We start from the raw sequence: 5,329 nt of genomic DNA on the forward strand, positions 1-5,329 counted from the left end.
ATATACATGTGAAAAGTTTATATATTTGTACTTATATGTAAAAGCCTGAGTTTTAGTATTATGACATGCAAGAAAATCTGTATTATGGCTGGGCGCAGTGGCTCACACCTCTAATCCCAGCACTTTGGGAGGCCGAGGCGGGCGGATCACCTGAGGTCAGCAGTTCGAGAACAGCCTGGCCAAGTTGGTGAAACCTTGTCTCTACTAAAAATATATTTAAAAAATTAGCTGGGCATGGTGGTGGGCACCTGAAATCCCAGCTACCTGGGAGGCTGAGGCAGGAGAATCGCTTGAACCCAGGAGGCGGAGGTTGCAGTGAGCCCAGATCGTGCCACTGCACTCCAGCCTGGACGACAGAGTGAGACTCCGTCTCAAAAAAAAAAAAAAAAAAATCTTATTATTTCTCTGTAGTTCACGTGTTTCTAGTTGTTTATGAATGAGGGCTTCCAGCAGCTGTGTTGCACAAACGGTAGACAAGAGAATTTGGCATAGGTGAGCCCCTGGTGGGTCCGCCCCTTTTCCCTCCCAAGTCCAAACCAGGCGTAGCATTTCCTCACCCAGTTATTCCTCTCGACTCCCTTCTCCAGCCCTCGGGTCCCGACGCTGACCCTTCATTCACGTTTTACTGATGCCTGCCCCAAGCCGGGTGTTGCAGATGGACGGGAGGAAGATCCCTGTCAGCTAAGAACTGGCTTTCCGGGAGTGGGACACACACAGACCTACTGCTGCATGTCAGAGTGATACGTGCTGTGGCAGAGGGGTGCGCGGCAGCCAACCCAGGGTCTGGGAGGAAGGGGACTGGGAAGCCTGGGAAGGAAAAACCCTAAAAACATTTGAGCTGAGTCTTGAGAGTCGAGGTAGGGCCCTGCTCAGTGGGACGTGCACGTGCAGAGGCAGGAAAGCAAGCTGCTGAGGCCGCCAGGTTCACCGTTTAGAGCATGTGGACAAATAAGGGGCCAGAGGACAGGGGAAAGGTTGTGTTTCGAAAGGTATTATAAAGAGTGGTGAGGAGCCTGGAGGTGAGAGGCAGTGGGGAGCCAGCAAAGGCTTTTCAGGCAGGGGAGTGACTGAAGCAAATTTATCTTTATTTATTTTGAGACAGTCTCGCTCTGCCGCCCAGGCTGGAGTGCAATGATGAGATCTCAGCTCACTGCAACCTCTGCTTCCCGGGTTCAAGCGATTCTCCTGCCTCAGCCTCCCAAGCAGCTGGGATTACAGGCGTCCACCACCACGCCCGGCTACTTTTTGTATTTTTAGTAGAGACAGGGTTTTGCCATGTTGGCCAGGCTGGTCTCGAACTCCTGACCTAAGGTGATCTGCCCGCCTCAGCCTCCCAAAGTACTGGAATTACAGGTGTGAGCCACTGCACCCGGCTGTATTTTTACTTTTAATTTTTTTTGAGATGCAGTCTCGTTCTGTTGCCCAGGCTGGAGTGCAGTGGTGCCATCTTGGCTCACTGCAACCTCCACCACCTGGGCTCAAGAGTCACCACACCCAGCTAATTTCTGTATTTTTAATACAGACGGGGTTTCACCATGTTGGCCACGTTGGTCTTGAATGCCTGACCTCAGGTGATCCACCCACCTCAGCCTCCCAAAGTGCTGGGATTACAGACAGACTTGAGCCACCACTCCCGGCCACAAATTATCTTTTACAACAGCCGTTCTGGCTTCATTGCAACGGACAAATGGAAGAGACTAGAACAATGCCGCCCAGCAGGGCTTTCTGGGATGATGGAAATGATCTTAATCTTTGCTTTTCAATAGGGGCATTAGCCACATGTCGCTGTCAAGCACTTGAAATGTGGTTAGTGCAACTGAGAAGCTGAATTTAAAATTTTGTTGAATCTTTTTTTTTTTTTGAGACAGAGTCTCGCTCTGTGGCCCAGGCTGGAGTGCAGTGGCACAATCTCGGCTCACTGCAAGCTCCGCCTCCCGAGTTCACGCCATTCTCCTGCCTTAGCCTCCCGAGTAGCTGGGACTACAGGCGCCCACCACCACGCCCAGCTGGATTTTTTGTATTTTTAGTAGAAACGGGGTTTCACCGTGTTAGCCAGGATGGCCTCAATCTCCTGACCTCGTGATCTACCTGCCTTGGCCTCCCAAAGGGCTGGGATTACAGGTGTGAGCCACAGCACCCGGCCAATTTTATTGAATCTTAATTGGTCTAAATTTAAATTTAAACAACCACACGGACTAACAGCTACCTTATTTATTTATTTATTTATTTTTGAGAAAGTCTCGCTGTGTCGCCCAGGCTGGAGTGCAGTGGCGCAATCTCGGCTCACTGCAACCTCCGCCTCCCAGGTTCAAGCAATTTTCCTGCCTCAGCCTCCTGTGTAGCTGGGACTACAGGTGCCGGCCACCATGCACAGCTAATTTTGTATTTTTACTAGAGACGGGGTTTCACCATGTTGGTCGGGCTGGTCTCAAACTCCCGACCTCAGGTGATCCGCCCGCCTCAGCCTCCCAAAGTGCTGGGATTACAGAAGTACAAGGAATTACAAGGGTGCACCACCGCACCCGGCTTAGCAGCTACCTTATTATACAGCACAAGTCTACAGGCTGACAGGCCAGTTAGGAAAAGAAAAAAATGAAAGAAAAATTGAGATATCTTAGAAGGTTGGAAAAAAAATTTGAAAATAGCATTTACATGTTTATTTTGTGTACTGATTTGCATATAGCTATATTTACTGACTTACTTACACACACACTGTCACACACCCCTTAGTATCCTTCTCTTGAGTAGAAGCCATCAAACAAATAATTTTTAAAATACCTTCACTCATGGCTCACGCCTGTAATCCCAGCACTTTGGGAGGGAGTTGGACGGATCACCTGAGGTCAGGGGTTCAAGACCAGCCTGGCCAACATGGCAACACCCTGCCTGTACTAAAAACACAAAAAATAGCCAGGCATGGTGGTGCACCCTTGTAATTCCAGCTACTTGGGAGGCTGAGGCAGGAGAATCACTTGAACCTGGGAGGCAGATGTTGCAATGAGCTGAAATCACACCACTGCACTCCAGCCTGGGCAACAGAGTGAGACTGTCTCAAAAAAAAAAAAAAAAAAAAAATACCCTCACTCTTAGTAATTCCTTGTGTTTACAACCTGAGCACAGGAAAATCCATTCGCAGTTTTCTACACAGTAGAGTATTGCAGCTTACAAGTTCTACACGGTACTCACCTGATCATATGGAAATCCACGGATCAGTGAGGATAGGTGAATCTTGAGGCTGGTTTCAACACAAATCTGAGCTAGAATGATACTTTTCTTGTCTGAAAAAAAAAGGGCACAAAAATGGCTTACGAGGCCTTTTGTAGGGAGTAATATGTATGTATAATAAAATGTATTTATTGAGAGTAACACAGTTGTTGCACAGAAAGACCACCCCATTCACTTAAAAACACTGATTTAGGCCGGGCACGGTGGCTCACGCCTGTAATCCCAGCACTTTGGGAGGCCGAGGCAGGTGGATCACAAGGTCAGGAGATCGAGACCATCCTGGCTAACACAGTGAAATCCCGTCTCTACTAAAAATACAAAAAAATTAGCCGGGTGTGGTGGTGGGCGCCTGTAGTCCCAGCTATTCGGGAGGCGGAGACAGGAGAATGGCGTGAACCCGGGAGGCGGAGCTTGCAGTGAGCCGAGATCGCACCACCGCACTCCAGCCTGGAGCAAGACTCCGTCCCCCCAAAAAGATTTAAATAATAATAAGAACCCAGGCTACTGGCTGTGCCTGAATTCCCCAGATTCCTATCCGGCCATTTGCTCCCTAAAATGGGACAAGGGGCTTAAAACTGTTTGCATTTGACTTGCTTAACTCATTTGGCTGGAGATTTTATGGTGACTCCAGATGCTCTAATTCGTAACTTTAGGTCTTATAAGTGACTCAGCTGAATTCTAAATAATTTCTACAGTGCATTTAGGACTGCAGAGATTTTAATGCCCTCCATCAGGGTTTCCCAACCTGGGCACTACTGACACTTGGGGCTGGATGAGTCTTTGCTGGCGGCGGCTGCTTTACGCGCTGCAGGATGCTGAGCTGTTAGAATCCCTGTCTCCACCCTCTAGATTACAGTAGTAGCACAATCCCTTCTAGCCTCCATTTTGTGACATTCAAAACCGTCTCCAACTATAGCCAAAAGTCCCCTGGGGCGCATAATCGCCCCGTGTGAGGGCCACAGGGGCGCGGGGCCCCGACACCGGAAGAAACAGCAGCTTCGGGCTGAACTGAGGGTACAGCCCGAGGCCTTAGGGGCAGAAACCCGGCTCCCGGGAGGGATGCAGGGCCCGCGGCTGGGACCCCTCTCTGGACTCGGACTCACCGAACCCAGCACCTCTCGCGGCGACCGAAAGACTCCCAGTCGCTGCAAACCCTGCTCTTCTCACAACACACACCTGCAATTCCGCTTCCGGTCTCCGGCTAGCGGCGCTGCATCTCCGCTTCCGGCTCCAGATGGTCCCAACCCAAAATGCGGCGTGTCCGGGGGCCCCGGGTTCAGGCTGCAGGTGCAGCGGGCGGGCGGGAGCAGCGGCTGCGCACCCCAACCTCGGGCCGAGGTGTTCCAGTTTGCTTAGTTATTAATAGAACAAGGTTGGGCCCTGGCCAGGGAGAGCCGCGGAGGCGGGGCTGTCCTGGCGCAGGTCTGTGGTAGGGTTGGGGGCGGAACTAGCTCCTGAGCGGGGCTGCGGGCGGTACCAGGCTTGGAGGCGGGGCTGAGTGTGGGCGTGGGCCAGTTCCGGGGCCGGGAACCAACTCTGGGGCGGGGCTGCGGGCGGTACCAGGCATGCGGGCGGGGCTAACAGGTCAGAGACTGTTAGGGGGCGGGGTTGTGGGCGGGCATTAGGTTTCATGGGCGGGTCTTGCGGGTTAGCATCAGGTTTGGTGCGAGAGTATGTGGACCAGATAAGGCAGTGATGGGGCATGGAATGGGGTTGAGCTAAGAGGCTGAGAGGGCAAGACTTTGGGGAGGTCAGTTTTTGGGTGTAGGGCTTTTTGTGGATTTTAAAACTGTTCAGGTAGCAGGATGCAAAATGAACTCAAGTTTTTTTCAGTCCTTTCTCCACATTCACTGCCTGTTAAAATGATAGAGCCACACATTTACGGCTTGTGTGCGTCATTTGTTTGTTTTGAGACAGGGTCTCACTCTGGCCCAGGCTGGAGTGCAGTGGTGCAATGGTAGCTCACTGCAGCCTCGACCTCCTGAGCTCAAGTTATCCTTCCGCCTGGGCCTCCCACACCACCAAGCCTGGCTATTTTGTATTTTTTTGTAGAGAGGAGGTCTGTATTGCCCAGGATGGTGTAGAACTCATGGCCTCAAGTCAT

The 5,329-nt window shown here is 51.2% G+C and overlaps 1 protein-coding gene across 3 annotated transcripts in view; it reads right to left on the reverse strand.

The window, feature by feature from the left end:
- ZNF557 (zinc finger protein 557) overlaps positions 1-4,678 on the reverse strand; it is a 15,984-nt gene extending 11,306 nt beyond the window's left edge. For 2 of the 3 annotated variants that reach the window (XM_017880006.1, XM_017880004.1), the window contains exons 1-2: positions 4,329-4,678; positions 3,187-3,278 (exon numbers count right to left, since the gene is read on the reverse strand). The gene's annotated coding sequence lies outside the window, so the exon portion shown is untranslated. The remainder of the gene's footprint in view (positions 1-3,186; positions 3,279-4,328) is intronic. The other variant, XM_017880005.1, reaches the window with a different exon arrangement.
- Positions 4,679-5,329: the final 651 nt, after the last annotated feature.

Source organism: Rhinopithecus bieti, unplaced genomic scaffold (genome assembly GCF_001698545.2).
Source record: "Rhinopithecus bieti isolate Rb0 unplaced genomic scaffold, ASM169854v2 scaffold_10589, whole genome shotgun sequence".
Lineage (NCBI taxonomy): Eukaryota > Metazoa > Chordata > Mammalia > Primates > Cercopithecidae > Rhinopithecus > Rhinopithecus bieti.